The sequence below is a fragment of the Melitaea cinxia genome, chromosome 2, assembly GCF_905220565.1.
Source record: "Melitaea cinxia chromosome 2, ilMelCinx1.1, whole genome shotgun sequence".
Classification (NCBI taxonomy): domain Eukaryota; kingdom Metazoa; phylum Arthropoda; class Insecta; order Lepidoptera; family Nymphalidae; genus Melitaea; species Melitaea cinxia.
The window spans coordinates 9658188-9678457 of record NC_059395.1 but is presented as its reverse complement, the minus strand read 5'-3'; the positions used below and the strand labels follow the sequence as shown (position 1 = coordinate 9678457).

General features: G+C 31.0%; 1 protein-coding gene across 1 annotated transcript in view; it reads right to left on the bottom strand.

Moving 5' to 3' along the window:
- Positions 1 to 20270, bottom strand: part of LOC123664436 (filamin-A) — a 114336-nt gene that overhangs the window by 54220 nt on the left and 39846 nt on the right. The window lies entirely within an intron of this gene.

The following is a 20270-nucleotide window of genomic DNA, read 5'->3' as shown; positions in this document are numbered from 1 at the left end:
TATAAAAAATAGCTACAATGATATTTTACTCGTAACCCTTTTTTCGGTGAACGCGATTGAACAAAGAAATTCTTAGACATCCTAATACTTTGTTTATTATACTACTGATGCCAAAAACATTACTTTTCTCCATAAATAAGGTAAAAAATAATGCCTTTTAGCACTTTCTTAGCTCGGATTTAGAAAAAAGACGAGATATGGCCTTAAAAGATTATCTAAAGATAAAGGACTTTTTAACCGACTTCCAAAAAAGGAGGAGGTTCTCAATTCGACTGTATTTTTTTTTTTTTTTTTTTTTTTTTTTTTTTTTTTTTATGTATGTTACATCAGAACTTTTGACCGGGTTGACCGATTTCAACAAATTTTGTTTTAATCGAAAGGTGGTGTGTGCCAATTGGTCCCATTTAAATTTATTTGAGATCTAACAACTACTTTTCGAGTTATATCTAATAATGCGTTTTTACTTGACGCTTTTTTCGTCGACCTACGTTGTATTATACCGCATAACTTTCTACTGGATGTACCGATTTTGATAATTCTTTTTTTGTTGGAAAGGGGATATCCCTAGTTTGGTACCGTGATAAGGAAACCAGGATCTGATGATGGGATCTCAGAGAAATCGAGGGAAACTCTCGAAAATCCGTAATAACTTTTTACTGGGTGTACCGATTATGATGATTTTTAATTTAATCGAAAGCTGATGTTTATCATATGGTCACGTATAAATTTTATCGAGATCTGATAACTACTTTTTGAGTAATCTTTGATAACACGTAGTTGCTTGACTATTTTTTCGTCGATCTACGTTGTATTACTTGTCGATGTAATTGAAGTCGGTTTTTTTTCGTTTGCGAGCAAACACAATTATGGAAAAACAAATATAGCTAATGGTCGAGAAGAGAAAAACAAATACTGCCTTTAGTTGTTTTTTTCTAAATCGTTATCTATTGTTCAAAGTACAGTGGACATTATTTTTATATATGGATAGAAATAAGTTGTAATGTTAATTAATTTTATTATCTTAAGAACATTCAACGTTTCGGGAGGGAGTCCTTGTGAATAAGTAAAATTTACGTAAGCTTTAGAAAAGAATAATTTTAGTGATTATATTTTAGTACTGCTAATAATTTGTTATTATTACAACTAGCTTGACAAGTTGTTCATAATTAAATTTCATAGCAATAATTTTATTAAAGTTCCCTCGTCCAGATTATCAGTTTGACGATAATTAAATTCCGTAATATGAAATTTGTAGCGTTAAAATTAATGGAGTCCAGTATGACGTTAATTGGACGTGAGGATGTGTACTTGGTTGAAATTAACTTGAGAGTTACCCTATTTGATTTAAACAGAGTTTTAATATAATTTTATTATTTTATTTTGTAATTACACTTAGAATTTATAAATAAAGATAAAGAAGATCAATATACAATAATATAATATATGCACAAAATAAAAAGTTTCTATATTCATAAGCACGTTCTTTCTGTCAAATCTATCTATATACTAGTCTTTGATTCAATAATTAAAACTTAACAATTACTCTTATAAAATTTTTCGGTACGTACGTCAGAAAAAGCGATAAAACAAAATGTAAACCAAATGATATTTAACTCTAAATTCATAGTGAGAGCATTTACTAGTGTCTGAAACAATGTTAATTTCTGTGCCACCTGTGACAAGTCTTAAACCATCACACGAAATAAAAAAACATTACCAGTCTAATATCTTTATATTTTGTTACGCTAGGATCATTTAGTCTATATTTTTTGTTGTACAAGAATCATTTTTCACATAACTTTAGCACTTAATGCTTGTGAAAAAAGATATATTTCGAAAGTTTTTTCAACCAATTACCTTCAAAACGAATATTTTCCAAAAAAATAAAAATAAAATGGAATAACATTGGAAAGATAATATTTTACTTTAAAAAAGCAGATACTCAAATTGAACTTAGTCCAATTAGTTCACGAACAAAAATTATTAATTATGTTTTTGCTCTCCTGTTAAATGATGATAATATATATTACAAGAGGCACAGATTTAAATTTGATTTCTTCACGCGTAAAACAAGGTCTTTACGAGTTGACAGACAGAAAGTTTATACATTTGCGTAATCTCGTATTTTTTTTTTTTTTTTTCGATTAGTGGATTTCGTTTTTCAATGATTGTATTGGATACATATCTGTATTACATTATAAAAGTTACTAAAAATTCGTGTCCGTAAATATGTATTATTTGGATGAGATAAATATTTGAATTGTACTTTTATTTCGATTTTTTAAGTTTAGTTTTAAATTTAGTTCAAGGTGCAAGCTGGACTTTTACAACGTATATATGTATAATATAAGTCAAAACGTCGTTTCCTACTAGAGTGCTCAGTACAGTGCTCAGCAATCGGCATGTGCTGTGCGACCTCCTTCCGTGCGTAACGAACGGTTCTTTACCTTATCAGCATGTAAGTGATAGCTTTACGAGTAAGTAACTCACTGATTTGTGTTTAGCAATTTCCTCCACAGTTTCAACGGATACCGTAGAATTGATAATCTGTTTGCAATTTTACAAACTTTTTTGCGGCTATTTATATACTAGGGCTGTAATATAAATATGTTAATCTGATTACAACGGAATCAAATAAATAAAAAAAAAAAAAACATTTAATGTAATGTAAAATAAAAAAAGTTAGTATATATATAACTAAACTTGTAAAACTAGTGACGTCCATATTAGTTTCTGCTATAAATAAGCATAATTATATAATATACAACTTGTAGATGTAATAGGTACATATTTACATGATTCAATACTTATGAATGTTAGGCAAACAAATTATTTAATAAAAAAATGTGTGAAGAAAAGAGACGTGGTTTCTATATAATGGGAACTATAAACGTATGAAAAATTTTCAAACGTGGTTTGGCATTTTATGATTCTCATAGCGTTCATAGAGCTAACAACTTTAAACTTATCCAATATTCAAAGTGACACACCGGTAGTGGTCAAATGGTAAATAGTGACATTTTGGTGCTTAGACACTTATTACAGGCTAACCACTTGCTAGCCCCTGTCAACTTAACAAACCAAGTTTCCGCTTATGTTAAAGTTATCTTCCCAAATATAACCATTATTTAACCAAATATTTTGTATGATGTCCCTTAAACATTCATGATTTAAAGGTGATATTTATATTTTTACTTGACCACTCTATTGAAGTAGATATTTATTATAGCACCCTAATTAATTAGAGGCTACCATACCGAGAAGAAATCCATATGGCTGTCCATTCTGGCTGGCTGGGAAATTCAGAAGCTACTATTAAGATATAAAATATTTGTGTATGTAAATTTGCACTTTAAAGTCTTAGTTTTAAACATTTATTATTTAGACGTACATATATTTAATCTACGCACCTTTATCACGTAACTAACTAGTCTTGAACAGAATAATTTAACGGAGTATGAGTAACTAATATTTATCAAAGCGTTTGGGAATTCAGGACGAACCTCTGTTTACTAAGCAATTGACTTGTAATGAAGATAACATACATTATTTTCAAATAATAATAGTAGTAAGTAAGCACTATGCACAACAAGTACTGAATATCTATTATCATAAACAACACAGAACAGGATAATCTAGTAACTTACATCGTTCTTTTGCTCTAATTTGTTAACTTATTACGTGAAAAGACTGCGTAAATGTTAATTACCAGAATACAGATTATTTTTCTTTGAATTTTATAAACTATTAAATAAAAATATGATTTTTAATTTAGTGTGAAAACTTCAATCGTGCCTCGAGATATCTTTTATCCTATTTTCATAAGGGGCCAACCTAGACGTCGAGTTGCGGAGAATAGCCCGTGGAAAATCAATCAATCAAATCAATCGAGGGGCCAACCTAAGTTCTATATCTAAGGGACGTGCTTTTGAAGCAGTAATAGTTGGACATTGGAAATTTGAATGGTCGCTAAAGCGGATACGAATTAAATATAAAATAGGGGTAAAACTAGAGTGGCTTTCCATGTAAACAACGTATTTTTTGGCATTGTTAGCATCAAACATAAGAATGTTATATGATACTCTAAGTTTTTCGATACAATTACAGAAAACTTGAGTGTGAGTTTGATTCGTTAAATTTTTGTAATTAATAGAAAGCAATTCTGTATATACTTGTTATTTTTCCAAAATATAAACATATTTGCAATAACTTTGAATTATCTAAAGGGAAAAGCAAAATCGAAAATAACTTAAAACACAAACAACAAACTCAAATGAAAGTGCAGATGCGGCAGTTAAATAAATAGAGTACAAGATGAATTCAAAGAATGATTAATCTACGTGTGCAGGAGACAAATTAAACACTGTTACAAATGGTTGTTTAAAAACTTGTTTTTCTGCGGTCGAGCTGTTTCGAAAGCCGACGCAATGCAGTTTTTAACTTGTTTCTTGCAGGTGCCGTACTTGTGTAAGTAACTTTTACGTGACATCTTGTTTCTGTATATGTATCGGTCACAGTGTTATTTTAGGTATGTTTTCTATTACGAGTAAACACCGGTTGTGTTTAACTTTTCCAAACTAGTTGCCTGTGATTGCTCAAGCTGTAGATTTGACGGAAACTGACAATTTTCCCACGAAAACTATTACGAGCCTTAAAAGGAATCGAAATCTTTATAAATATGTCGTTCGTAATAGTCTCATTAATTAATTAAGTAAAATGTTATAAAAATTTAACTTAAATGAATGAATAATGAATAATGAAACAATTACATTAAACCGACTATTTATTTTAGTTTATCATCATAAGTTTGAGATCGTTTAGGATAATGTACACGTCTACCTTAAATAAAACGTATTTTTTTCTATTCAGAGTTATAAAATACACCTCGTGTGTCAATGAAGATGAAAAGTACGAAACTTGTAATTTGCGCATATCAAAAACTGGCATGAATATCATCCTATTAAGAATGGAAAAGCAGTGCGAATAAAACTATCCTTGTCGCTAATATTAGTTGAGATATTTGATTACTAGTAAGACATTTACCATAATTATAATACTGTCAGTTGGTATTTCAATGGTCTCAACGAAGAGGAAAACATAATCTTAAGACATAGGCATCCTCTCTCCCACATGTAAACACGAGTTCTAAATGTTAATGTAAATATCATTCACAACCCCAATAGGCACGCCTAAGTACTTGTATTTACTTTGTGTGCACCTTTGTTTAATTTGTTAAATAAACAAGCTTTCGTTTGTTTCCCCGCATTTAAAGAAAAAGTCGAGGAGAATTTGGTTAAAATATTGAATACAAATATATGCATAACTGAGACTACTTGGTATTTGAAACTTTTTAAACAACGTATTCTTAGCAAAAGCTTCAAGTTACTTTTTAGTATGGTTTTATAAAAAATATAAATTGACTATGAATATGTTTTATATAATAAATTATGACAATTATAATCATTTTAACAGTCAAGGTTAAGTAAGCGAACTGTGGTTGAAATTCTACACATCTTGATATCCGAGATCCGCGAGAAGTGAAGAATAAATTAAACCGATTCATTGTTTTACGTATTATGTGGGATTTTTATTAATATTTTTTTCTTGTGTATTCTTTGATGTTAAGCATAAGAATGACCATAAGAACCGAACCAAGTTTACGAGGGTAGTTGTCTACTTTGTATGAAACATATTATAAGTAATACTAGCTGACTCGACAAACGTTGTCTTGCCGCTAAACGCGATTTAAAAATAGGGGTTGGTGGTAGAAAGGTGAAAATTTAGGGTTGTATGTATTTTTCAATGCCAAATCATAATAAAAAAAAAAAAAATTATCTAAAAAAAAAAAAAAAAAATTAGGGGTGGACTAGCATTAGGGGGGACATTACATAACATTAAGGGGGATAAAAAATAGATGTTGTTCGATTCTCAGAACTACCTAATATGCAGACAAAATTTCATGAGAATCGGTCAGGCCGTTTCGGAGGAGTTTAACTACAAACATCGCGACACGAGAATTTTATAATATATTAGATATTTTGTGACATAAGTGTAATTTTTCTGCACCTCCCGTTATTTTATTTAAGAAAATATATAAATTTGATTGATTTTAAAAAAAACGAAATTATTAAATTAAGATACTAGAACTCGTTAGCCTCACCGTTACTTTCAAGGTTTTTTACAAAATAGTTTTACATGCATGATATTTTCGAAAGCGAAGTATATTAATAAATGCTAATTTCATTAAAATTCGTAGCGAGGAAACGATGCAATTTTGAAGTTTGCAATTTGAGTTTAGTTAAAAGTGCTGATATGTAAAAAAGTTATAGACTTAATCGTCTAAATAATACTCGTGCATTAGTTACGTAAGAAGAAAGTGATAGTCACCGCGTGCGGTTAGAATATTTCGCTTATGCAAGTTTATCACACTGTCGGTGAATTGTCAAAGTATTGTGAGGTTTATTTATGTTCTTGCGTTTAAATCAATCGTTCTTACAACAGAACAGATGTATGTATCTTTAAGAAATTCATAATGCAGAATAATTACTAGTTTATGATTATAGGCTTAAGAAATAAAAAAATACAAAAATTGTATATTAAAATTAGATTAAATAAAAATTAGTATCAAATATATTAATTACACAATATATAAGTATATTAAGGGAAAACAAAATAATAATACTACTAATAACTAAACAAAGGTTAATGATTAGTAAATTAATTAAGAGTAGGTACAATGTGATTTTACTCAAGCCGATTGAAAACTTATTAAGCATACTGAGTACGATTTTTAATTTTCAAATGCTCTATTGTAACTAAAAATAATAAAGAATACAATATTGTCAACAGTTCCGAGAAAATACGCAGCCACAGTATGAAATTTCACGAGCCGATTCTTATTGTGAGATTGCTGTCAACCTTCGGAATAGATAAGTGTTGCATTGAAGACAGACAATATGCTTCAGAATTGAATGAGATTATTCTTGCTTTATTGAACAGTAAGCATATGCGCTTCCAGCATTTGAAGATTATTAAAATGACAATAGTATCGTCATATGACATTATGTTACGCGATTTTAAATAATCAATCACATGAAAGCGACTTTCTAAAAAATATAATTATATTACAGTATTAGAAATGAATATTAATGTATAGCTCTGTAAGTATTTAGGTAAATTTGTGTAAATTTTAATGTTTAATATGGATGAATTTTATTTATTGCCTCAATATAATTACTATTAATCAATTCGTGTTCTTATTGCTCTAAAATGTCGGTTGGGCTTAAACATATACAGTAAATCAGTAACGAAGTCATTTAAATAATTCTTTTTACAAAATATGTTATTTACCTTCTATCTTTAAAAGGAAAGAACTCTTTGACTAACTGTGCCATTTACGGAATTTTTAATGGAATTATAATATAGGTGGTTTCGCCTAAAAAGAGCCGGTTATAAATAAGGTCCATCTCTTCAAACTTCCCATCGTTAATACTTAAGCCAAAACAGACATTGCTTGCGCTCTCCCTAGTTACCAATTATAAAAGTGGGCTACTATTTATTGCTTTCGTGCTGGCCATTTTGACAGTGCCTCTGTGCATAACCTCGGGGCGATCAACGTTACTAAATTTATAAAATATGCCAACACAAGTAAAATTATTTACGTCGTTTAGTAATAAAATTCGATTGATTTTCGGTATCCAGCAGTAGACTGCGAGAGGCTGATATATAGGTTTCCTAAGACTTATAAGAACCACGACTCTAATTTATATGAATGTCCTTTATAATATTCGAAAAACATGAACTTTTAGTAGTTAGTTTAACGCCATTGCCTTTTAATGATCAGATTTTTCTGACCCACAATTCCTAAATATTTCAGTTCAATTATGAGATAGATCTTATCTAGGACCTAGTGGCCATTAAGGACCACAGAAAAAACTTTTAAAACACTTTTTTTGGCAGTGGTAACATAGGTAAATTGGCATAGGTAAATTGTTTCTGTACAATATTTCCTTTTCTAATAGAAATAGTTTAGTGAATTATGTATGATGCTATAAATAATTGAATAAAATACTTATCAAACCCTTATCATGTCCTATTTTTTAAGCTTGTTTATTGAATGTAATTGAATTGGTCCCATATATAATTCAATATCGTTGGTATAGTTTTAGCTCGTCACATACCAGTCACGCAACATCGGAACGAACGATCGTATGATATTACCAATAATTCATTGCACCCGATAGAAATAATCAATATTGACCACTAACCCATATACACATAAAGTTTTTTTTCCTGATAATATAGGTAAGGGTGCGTGAGAAGTCCCTACAAAAGAGTTCAACGCTCGTTTCCGTATTGTCTTTACGCGGCGAGGCGCAGCTCGCAGGATATCCCCTTGACTGCATCGGTTTAATTAGTTTTTACCAAAGATCATTTATAACAATAACTGACATAGAAAATATAACCTCGCCACGTAACTAATGTCACACGAATGCATACCTGTTTCGAGTTAAACTTGTTAAAAGTAGGTCGAATATTATTTATACATTTCATATTTATATTATCATTGATTCAATATGTACTATCCAATAGATATTTTTAGAACATACTAGACGGCTTTTTAGATATTTAATTATTATGTTTGTATTACAATAAGACATAACAATAATATTAAGAGATATTTTAAATGCATTGCAATAACACAAGAACAAGTATAGCTCCAATTTAATTAATAAATAAATGATGAAACCAATAGATGAATGTCATCTACCATAAGGCAGTTTTAAGAGTTGTATGTTGAAAAATATTTTACAAACGCAGTGACGTGTCTCGCCTACACCACAACCCACAGACATATACATAGCCGGCGATATTTTAGTATATATGCAAATAAAATTACTTCGAGTAGCAGACCTTTAAAACACGGAAACGCTCCCTCGACGAGAGCTATCTGGGGCAGTTTAATGACGTACGCCGGAAAGAAATCACAACAATAACACTTTCATACACTCACTACACTATAAAGTTAGCACTAATTACTACTTAAATCACACGCTCAACTGTTCTTATAATTAAAGAGCAGAGAGACACTGTTAAAAGTTTAATACGAATAAGTGTTAACCCGTATGCGGAGGAATAAACGGCGGAACTGCATTTTGAATATTGAGAGGCGTCGCCTCGTTCTTAGCGACTGCGGCCCGAATGTCAGCCGAGGTGCGCAGGCGCCGAGTCGCCCGCGCCCAGCCTCGTGACGTCATCCAGGTATTCAAAATGGCGGCGTGGAATTCGAGAGCCCACATACCGTCAGCATCCGCATTTTGGAATTAAATATGGAGACTCATTTACTGTTTATTTTATTGGTAAATGTAAAGTAATAGATGGTTGACACAAACAAATATGTTTATAAATAAAATAATAAAAACGGTGTAGGTAATGGAAAGATGATGGAAAGATAATATTATTTGCTTTCCTTCTAAACGCGATACTAATGAATTTATTAAGTTTTGTTTAAATTACATTAAGTTTGATAATCACAATTCTTTTATACAAGAAACGAAACTAATCAGCTGAAACAGCATATGAGCTGAGTTCAATGAACTTACCATAACCTATACAACTGCCATGTTTATAATATTATTTATAGAATACAATCGGTAAAGGCCCTTTCACTGACACGAATGAGACAGATGTTTGTTCGTTCCGATGAATGAATGGCTAGCGACAGAAAGGGATGGACGATAGGATTATGTGGACAGCCTTCAAATCAATTTATTTCAACTTTTCAACTTTTCAAACGGAAAAGAATCAGATCAATGTTATAGACGTTTCTAAAAAATCCCTAAGATATTACGGACTACTGTTTATCTTTTTGTCAATGTATAAGAGAAACAAAAAAAGAATTAAATTTGTCCAACTATAATGTAATATATATATATATGTAATTATTGAACATCATTTTATAAAATATATTTAATCATAAAAATAAAAAAATATATATTCATTAAATACCTACTACGTGATTCATTTTTACTTAAATCACTAAAAGATTAAAACTCAAATATCAGACAAGTAATATGAAGAAAACATACATATATCTACTAAAATTGATGATAGCTAGTTAGAACTAAATATAATTACATCTATAATTCTATATGTTAATGTTTGTTGGGTTCGAAATTAATTGGTTATTGTTAAGTATTAATGCGTTCGGGTATATACCCGCATATACATATAAATGGATCGAAGGTCGAACTGTGTATGTATATAGTTGTGTATTATATCGGCTAATGTAATGCCTTTGAATTGTAGTAGTATTTAACAGGTATATTTCATAAGATAGATATATCAAACTTCTATTAAAATCCCAAAGTAAGCCATACAACAGCATAATTTATATTTATTTAATGTTTAATAAGGAAATAAGTTGAATGAGTTGTAATAAGTAACAATAAAACGGTACACAGACTTGTAGTTTCTACATGTATAAAATTATTTAATCAGAAATCAGAAGAAGTAGAAAAAAAAAGTTAAAAAGTAATTTAAAAAAATCGATAATGCAATAAAATTAAGATGCTTGTAATATATTATTTACGTCTAAAAATTAAAAAAAAAATGCTGACATTATTTATTTGCCTTATTTTTCGCGTGTGTGTGTGTGTGTGTGTGTGTGTTAGATAATATAGAAGATTATTTTCAATAATCATTCAAATAACTTTAATTTTATGCTTTTATTATAAACATTAACTAAATTAAATAATTTAAAGCAAAAGGATTATTTACCTTCGTCTTACGCATTAATATTTTGATTACAAAACAAGAATAAATACCCATTTTAAAGTAAACTATAGAAACAAATACAAATAACTTATTCTAATGTAAACAACTGTGAGATATTTTAAACTAGGCCAACGCTCATGGACTAGACATTAAAACGATAACTTTTGTTCTGTCTAGACTCATGAGAATGTAGTTCAATTTGTTATACTTATAAAAAAACCATTGATATGTCACTAGTTAAACCATGACGCTATACAGTATTATTGAAACTCTACCATATAAAAAATGTGGGTGCGTTATTGTTTTGTCATATGTAAGGTCACTGTGTAGTTTTATATAATGAGTAGTTGTGCCCGCGACTTCGTCCGCGTGGAATTTAACAAAAAAGTTATTATTCAGTTCGCAGAGTTAAAAAATAAATAAAATTCTAAAATAAAAGTAGCCTAAGTTAGTCATTACTATATCAGCCAGCTGCCAGTGAAAGTCCCGTCAAAATCGGTCCAGCCGTTTCAGAGATTAGCCGGAACAAGCAGACAGACAGACAGACAGACAAAAATGGTAAAAAATGTTATTTTGGTATATGTACCGTGTATACGTCCATATACATTTAGTTAAAAGCGGTTATTTTAATATTATAAACAGACACTCCAATTTTATTTATTTGTATAGATTATTTGAATAAAAATTACGGTCAATACAAAATTACTAAAACATGTCCAAATTCATAATCATTATTTTATAAAAACTGAATTTTTTAACAAAATTCTTTTTTTATTTTATGACAAAATCTTGCCTTCTTTATGTTTTTTTTTTTTATAATTTCGACATTTCGTAATAAAATTTATAAAATCAAAGGAAAGTAAAAACGTAGCAGTAAAATTAAATTCCGTCTAGGTCGTATGAATAACTTATTTAATGTGGATATAATAATTATAAAACGCTTTCATAATATGTTGTGAGTGAGATATCTGAAGCAGAAACTATGGAATAAATTAAACGTAAGCTGTCTCTCCGTCCTTGTATGAAGTTTGTGAACACAGAGTTTTGTGAATACTCGTAACATATCTACGTTTTTTATTAACATATTTTTTATTGTACTAGTATTATGAATATTCATAATTTTGTTACTTTATAAACTTTGGGCACGAGATAATAAAGAAAGATATATAGAATTATAATCATAAAGCGCGACATAGGCTTCCAGCACTTTTAGGAATCTACTAGCTGACTCGGCAAACGTTGTCTTGCCGCTAAACGCTATTTAAAAATAGGGGTTGGTGGTGGAAGGGTGAAAATTTAGGGTTGTATGTATTTTTCAACGCAAAATCATAATAAAATAAAAAATAAATAATTTATTTAAAAATTAAAAAAAAATTAGGGTTGGATTACCCTTAACATGTAGGGAGATGAAAAATAGATGTTGTTCGATTCTCAGACCTACCCAATATGCACACAAAATTTCATGAGAATCGGTCTAGTCGTTTCGGAGGAGTTTAACTACAAACACCGCGACACGAGAATTTTATATATTAGATAAAAAGGTTCAAATAAAAAACTCTGAAGCACAGCGTTGTGTCAGTAATATTTTCCCCTTATTATTGTTTAGATGCGAAATCCTAGACAGTTTTTTTGAAAGCCAATGTGCAATGGAAATGCCCACCTATTTGTTATTTATGTTTTTAAGACAAACAAAAACAATTATTATGCATTTGTCGCCTTCTTTGTTATCGAAACAACAATATGAACGCAACGTAATTAGTGTTGCCCAAATTCAGTCTTGGTCTTGCAGTCTTGGTCTTGTTCTTGCGTTTTTGCAAGACCAAGACCAAGAACAAGACCGCGTATTTTTAGCAAGACCAAGACCAAGACTGACCGTGCAAGACTTGAGCAAGAACAAGACATAGCCTGCAAGACTCTTGCGTCTTGCAGCTAGGATTTAGCGCTATTTCACTGAGTAGTTAGGTGTAACAGTTCGGTGTATAGGTAGGTACGCTTAGGAATTCTATGAGACGCAAAAAAATGTATCAAAGAATATGAAAAACTGGACCTATGCGCATTACGACTAATACCATAAACATAGCGAATAAAAAAATATCTATTAAAATCAAACTGAAACGGTGAAAAAATATCTTCCCTTCTCATTTTTCGATGACGAAGCTACACAAGTATATTTTCGATGTATTTGCCCTAATATGGTGTTTCCTAAAAGGTCTACACTTAGAAGGAAAGTCAAAGAGCGATTTGAAGAGCTCCAATTGAATCTCAAGGAACGACTTCAACAATTATCATCTAAAATGTCTTTTACCATTGATCAATTCAATCAATCGTCAATTGCTGGTAGGAGTTACTACGGGGTTACTATTCATTATATAGACAACGAATGGAAGTATCAATCTGTGTAGTTCTTGATTTTATACCATCACGCGGTCGACATACTGGGGAAGATATTGCAACGATTTTCCATGAATGTTTATTGGAATATGGCATAATTGATAAAATACAAGGTATCACGGTCGACAACGCAACTGCAAATACCAAATTTATGTATGAACTGGGCAAACAGCTGCCGCCACACTTTGATTCAGACAATCAACATTTCCGGTGCTTTGCTCACATTTTAAACCTTGGTGTACAAGATTTATTAAAGACCTTAGCATTACACTGTGAGTCTGACACTAACGCGCAAGATCAGCAGTACGAAGACTATGCAGACGAAACTGAGGATGAGGAAGATGAAGAATCTGCACCAAATATTGCTGACTCGCGTACATCTGTAACAAAGTTACGCAGTATTTCCAGTAAAATAAAAAGAAGTGAGATAGTGAAGAAGAAGTTTCAGTCTGCTTGTGAAGCAGCTGGCGTGCCATCAAATCTAAATGCCATTCTTGACTGTCCAACGAGATGGAATTCCACACATGATATGATTGGATTTGGTTTAAAAGTGAGAGCGGGCATTGACATATTGTGCAGTTCTGTCACCGAATTAAATGATTTTCAAATCACAGCTAATGAATGGCAGGTACTCGAAAAATTACATAAATTTCTAATAAACTTTAAACTTTTAAGTACAAAACTTGGTGGAGACAAATATGTTACATTACCGCTAGTCATTGTATCATTCAATCTCTTGCTAGATAAAATTGAATCCATGGTAAAACAGTTAGATGAGAAACCTAATCGATCTTAAGTGGATGAAAGGCTCATTCTGGCTTTCCAAGCAGCTCGAGACAAAATGCTTAAACATTACAAGAAGAGCAACTGGATTTATTGTACTTCTTTAATTTTAGACCCAAGGCATAAGGCTCAGACTTTTGACCTGACAATGTGGGGGAAGCAACTTAAAACAGAAAGTCTGCGCAAGTTCAATGAACTTTATGAAGAATATAAAAGTCTACACTCACTGAACAAATCTCTGGAATTACCAGAAAAAGAAAATAAAGTATGTGATGAAGATGAAGACGTAATAGACTTTGATAAACTCTATGAATGTCCCTCGACGTCATCTGGATCTTGTCTTCAAGGCTTAGTGATAGACGAGTTGGAGGAGTACCTGAGAAAACCAAGAACTGCCAGCTCGGAAGACATTTTAGATTGGTGGAGGACGCATGAGACAGAGTATCTGATTTTATCGAAAATGGCCCGTGATTTTCTCTCAATACCTGCAACTTCAGTACCTGCTGAGAGGTTATTTTCTAAAGCATCATTAGTAATTAGAAAACATAGAAATAGGTTAAGTGATGAGTCAGCCAGATGGTTACTTTGTATTAATTCTTGGTCAAAAAAATTGATATAAAGTATCATAACCTAATGATAAAGCTGTTGATTTGTGTTGTATTTTATTTTTTATTCAAATAAATGATAAATCGTAAAACTCTTTTATTAAATTTCTTATAAGTTGAGGGTTCAATCTCTTTCTAGACAGATAAGTATTGTTCTTTAAAATACAGTCAAGTTATTGTAATTAATTTGTTTTTTTACATGTTTTAGCAAATGTAAGCTTATAAATCATAAATGAAATGATTATGATGAATTAAGAAACAGTTACTTCCATGGAAAACGACATATAGGTCAGTTGATTTTTCGAATTTCTTATCAAATCTTCAGTTATTTATTAATCTGCTTGATCTTTACTATGGCTATGTTAATTCAAGCTCACAATGTTCCAATTCTAATACGTTTTTCTAAGATTTAAAGTAAACTTTAATAAATAGTAATAGACTAATAGGTAATTGCAAGACTTGCAAGACTCTTGCTGCAAGACCAAGACCAAGACCAAGACTGGGAGCGCAAGAAACAAGACCAAGACCAAGACCAGGTGTATTGGCGCAAGACCAAGACCAAGACTGGCTAAGTCTCGTCTTGTTCTTGCATTTGGGCAACACTAAACGTAATAACTTAGAAAGATTACGGTGATGTACTACAACTAATCTGTGTGACAACATTATGCTCCGAATAGAGAAAGCCTATTTTTTATAAAGCTTTCTAACGTTATAATAATCTTCATCTTATGTTATCGGTTACGTAAATGACTAATCTCTGTTATGACTATGTCTGTACGTAAGTTAATGTAAGCTGTTGAACATCTCGCGAAAGTGTATCGGTACTGGTCCAGCCTCTGAGCTCGAAGACAAATCTCGAGTGCGTACCAAATACATGGAATAAGGGCTCAGGCTCAGAGGTTCGTTATCGATCGATCGATGGACTATTCTATGTGATTACCACTACACATAGAATTTTCACATTTCACACACTAAGAAAATTTATGGTAAATCTTTATAAATTTTCTACTTCTAAAAGTTAGTTCTTTTAAAAGTTTTACGTTTAGTTCTTTTTAAATATTCATTTCAAAGTATAGCTGATAAGTAAATAAGGAGTAATTATCGTTGTTGATATTTTTATTAGTTAGTTTTTATTTACTGCCATCATTTTGGGGTAACTGATATCCCCGCACTATTACGTTAGGTATTTGGCGCGCCTAATTAAAGGTTAATTTAAAGAAACCCAACTATTTATAACTTCTATCAAAATATCAAAAACCTTAAATACGTCTTTAATTTTAACAATATTAATTTGTTATTATTAAACAAAAAGTCGTTGCGTTCTCAGTGGCAGGCGACTGCGGAAAGATTAAAGTATCGAGCAACTATTCTAAGTCAATTTTAGCAAATTGGGTCATAATTCATAGGTACTTAAATTTAGGTTAAGGCCAATGAGGATATAATAAAAACAAGTATAATTTAATATCGTAAGTTATTTACCGCTCAAAACCACTCGAAAACCGTTCTAGTGTTGTGGTGCGAGTAGTCGCCTAAAACACCGACGGTTTGCGTGTTCGATTCCCGCTTGGGATGGATATTTGTATTTGCATAAATACTTCTTTCCGGTTTGGATGTCTGTCCTTGTGGGTCTCTCTACCGTGCCTCAGAGAGCACGTTAAGCCGTAGGTCCCGGTTGTTATAATAAATACCTGATAGCGATCGTTACTACTCATACTAGGGAACATATCAGCCAACCTGCAGTGGAGCAGCGTGGAGGATTAAGCTCCAAAAAGGCCTATGCCCAAGAATGAGAGGTTACAAACTGAATGCAATTATTTACTGACTATTTAATTATCAAAAATTTTAATACTAACTTTTAAATTTTTTAACTTTACTAACAGAGGGAGTATTCAAAGTTTCATGAAGACGCTAAGAAATTCACGCTTTTAAAGGCGGTAATTTCAAAAATGTTTGCACACCTGTTTATAAATTTCTATTCAAAACATTTCACAAACTCTCTAACATTTAACTATAAAATGGCAGAGCTGTAGTAGAAAATTTTATTTCACTCTGTAGGATTGAAATTTCCAAAAGTTTATTACTAACTACTAAACCATTTTCTTCAAAAATAACAAAACTTTTTTGCACATTTTCGTCAGTGTAGCAGATAATTCAAAAAATATTTATCTACATACCTTTTAATAAAATATATTACAAGTATAAAAACTCCTTTGAGCAAGATATTTTCTCTAAGTTAGCAAGACATTTGAGGAATAAGATGAAATAACAAGGACGATGTTTATATTTCCAATATCACAGACAGTATCACAGACATATAATTTTTGCTTTATAATCTATAGAATATTTCCGTTAAATAAAATAACAACTACCTTATTAAATGGCGCAGTGTTGAATGCTTTGATTATATGATTCTGGAGAAAATCGGTGTATTTAAAAGGAGTCAAATTAAGATGTTTTTGTCTTGTTGTAAATTAAAAGAAACAAATCTACTAATTTATGTACTTACGTATGTGTACAAATACAGATTCATTGTTGATTCCATCGTATTATGTGCCCTGAGAACTACTAAAGTCCTATACCTACATAACTTAGTTTTATTCATCTAAATAAAATAAATTTTTCTTCAAAATATTATCAGAAATTAATTAAATTTAAATTTACGTACGTTAAAAGTTACGTAAATTAGAGTACTAAAATATTATATAGCCTTATAAGCCTTCCTTGGAAAATGGGCTATAAACATGTAAATAACTATTCCACTACGCCTCTTTTATACTAAGTTACTAGGTTTTAAATTAATTAACCTTTTCAATTTTAAACGTTAAATGTTAAAAAGTCGTTAAAACAACTAATTTTGTTTCGATCACCAATTTATTAGCTGATACTTGATATTCTGTTGATCCTTACGCCACGTTTCTGGAGATTCATTAAAATCATAATGCTACCTTGCCCTTTAGCTTAATTCTGAACATGGTATAGTGATTGTTTATCATTAATTAATTTAACAATATAAGTGAACTATATTATTTTCTATACTATTAAATTAAAAATATGTTTGAATAGTGTACATCAATCCCATTTTAAGAATTTCGTTGGTTGCAATGTCATGTTATATGAAATAAGAAGCAAAGAAACGTTAGAAAAATTCCGTTGTTTTTTTTTTAAATAGTAAACTCATATATAAAAAACAAAATTCTAACAAAATACAGAAAGAAACTGGCATCCGTAAAATATACACAACATGGTATTTTCCTTGGCATATTTTTGAAATATTAGAAAATGTAGTCCCAAATATTTTACCGACTTAGTAGTTAGTTAGTGTATTTTCTACATGAGCTATTTACCGAAGGCTAAAGGGCAAACATATTTAGTTATAGCGTTTTATAAAGTGTGGAGCCAAATCACGACGGTAAAATAAACAGAATTTTTATTCAACTGATGAAATTATAAGCCTCTTTTTAAATAAATAACTAATTACAGGTCATTTTTACAAAGGATGTTGGCAAGAGCGAACTTATCTCTAACAGATCTCTACCAGTCTACCCACGGTGGTAAAAAATGATGTTTTCGCGGGACTCGTAAGCGCAAGAGTGATAAAGTAAAAAAAAAAAACTAAACAAAAAGGTTAAAAATAATAAAAAAGCATATAAAAAATACCCTTACTCTTTTCTTATTTTTTAAAATCAATACTTCTGGAAACAATAAAGTCTGTTAATGGTTTGCCAATCTTGTTACAGTTTTAAATAGAACGTTTAAAAAAATAAAAGAATTAAAAAAAATCAATCAAAAATTATGATCGACTTACACTCACGTAAAGTAATTTTAATAAAAATAGAATAGTGAAATTTTATCATATTAAATTTATTTGACCGACAAAGAAAACAAGGAAAGACGGGCCAAGCGTTTCTTGAACGTTGCAACTTATTTGTGTTAGCTGGAGCATAACCAAGAAAAAGCTGTGGTGGCAGCTTAAAGTAAAATATTTTATTATTTAAAACTAGAACTTTCTGAATCTCATCTACTACAAATGCCCATGCCATTCCTTCTCTATATAAAGTATAAGTGTACGAAATTTCATATTACTTCATCAGTGCAATATTCGTAAAAAGGTGTACAAACTTTATGCTTCACGTATATGAAATATGTATAAAATGTTTCGTGTAAGACATATTAGCATAAATTATCAGATTCCAGTGCATGTTGTTTGAATTATCGGGTGTAAACGTTACAAGTATCATTATATAAAGAGATGTATTGAAGTATCAACTACTGTAGTTCAACTTTCTAGTTCGTTCTTGAGATAATCTAATTACAAATGTAGTTTAAACAAAAAGTTTTTAGAGTTTTAGAAGTTTTGTTTGAGATATTTTGAGGATACTCAGTTTTTAATTTTACCAATTTATGAATCTTAAATTATATATATACTAGCCGACCTGGCGAACTTCGTACCACCTTATTTTTTTTCTTAAATATAATAATTACATATATCAAAATAAAATATAGCCTATCTTTCAACTTGGATCAAATTGCACACGGTATGCAAATTAGATTAAAATTAGTTAAGTAGTTTAGGAGTCCACGACGGACAAACATATTAAGATATAGTAAGAAATGAGAATATCTCATATAATGTCAACGGATTGTATTTATTTCGTATTTAAAACAGAATGAGGCGAAGTGCTTTACAAATTATGACAATAAATATTTTTTATTAAAGCTTTGAAAGTTTGTTATGTATCGTTATCATCAAGGCAACTTATTATCTAAAATTTTCACCTTTGACGTCAACTCATCAAGCTCGGTTTTATGTCGTGTAATTAAAATAAATTTACATAATTTTAACGATAATAAATTGTTTTAACTGTGGGAAATAAATAAAATATATTCGACTTGAAGAATATATATGTACGCAAATTCTGATTGTTAACATTTGCTTGAACGATGTGCGGTTTGCGAAGCGTAAAGTTACACAGCCGACGAACCAAGTGCTAAAGAAAGGTGTTTTTTAGCCACATTTTATCAAAATGACTACCGGAAATTTATCGTTGTGAAAATGAAGTACTCATACCAGCGAACTCTCACAGATTAACGATAAAGAGGCGTATATATATAAGATTTTTCGTACATAATGTAGGATCTGCTATTTAAATTTTAAGTTAAGAGGTATGTAAGTTAAAACTATTATTTTTAGACATTGGTAGTTTATCACCAAAATTCATTTCATAGGTATATTTTCCTTGAGCTGTACTAATACAAAAGTCGGTTAAGTGAAAGTTGAATTCGCATACAGTGTTCCATACCTAATATTTAAGCCCTTTAAGCCTAAAGATATAGTCTTCTTTTGTAGTCTTAATAAAAGGTTTAAGCTAACACTTGGGTACGAACTATAACCCACCTTCATGACTAAAGGCATTCACTATTTACAATATTATTCATCATTACAGCCTATACAGTCCACTGCTGGACATAGGCCTCCACAAGTTTACGCCAAAAATAACGTGAACTCATGTGTTTTGCCCATAGTCACCACGCTGGGCAGGCGGGTTGGTGACCGCAGTACTGGCTTTGTCGCACCGAAGACGCTGCTGCCCGTCTTCTGCCTGTGTATTTAAAAGCCAGCAGTTGGATGGTTATCCCGCCACCGGTCGGCTTTTTAAGTTCCAAGGTGGTAGCGGAACTGTGTTATCCCTTAGTCGCCTCTTACGACACCCACGG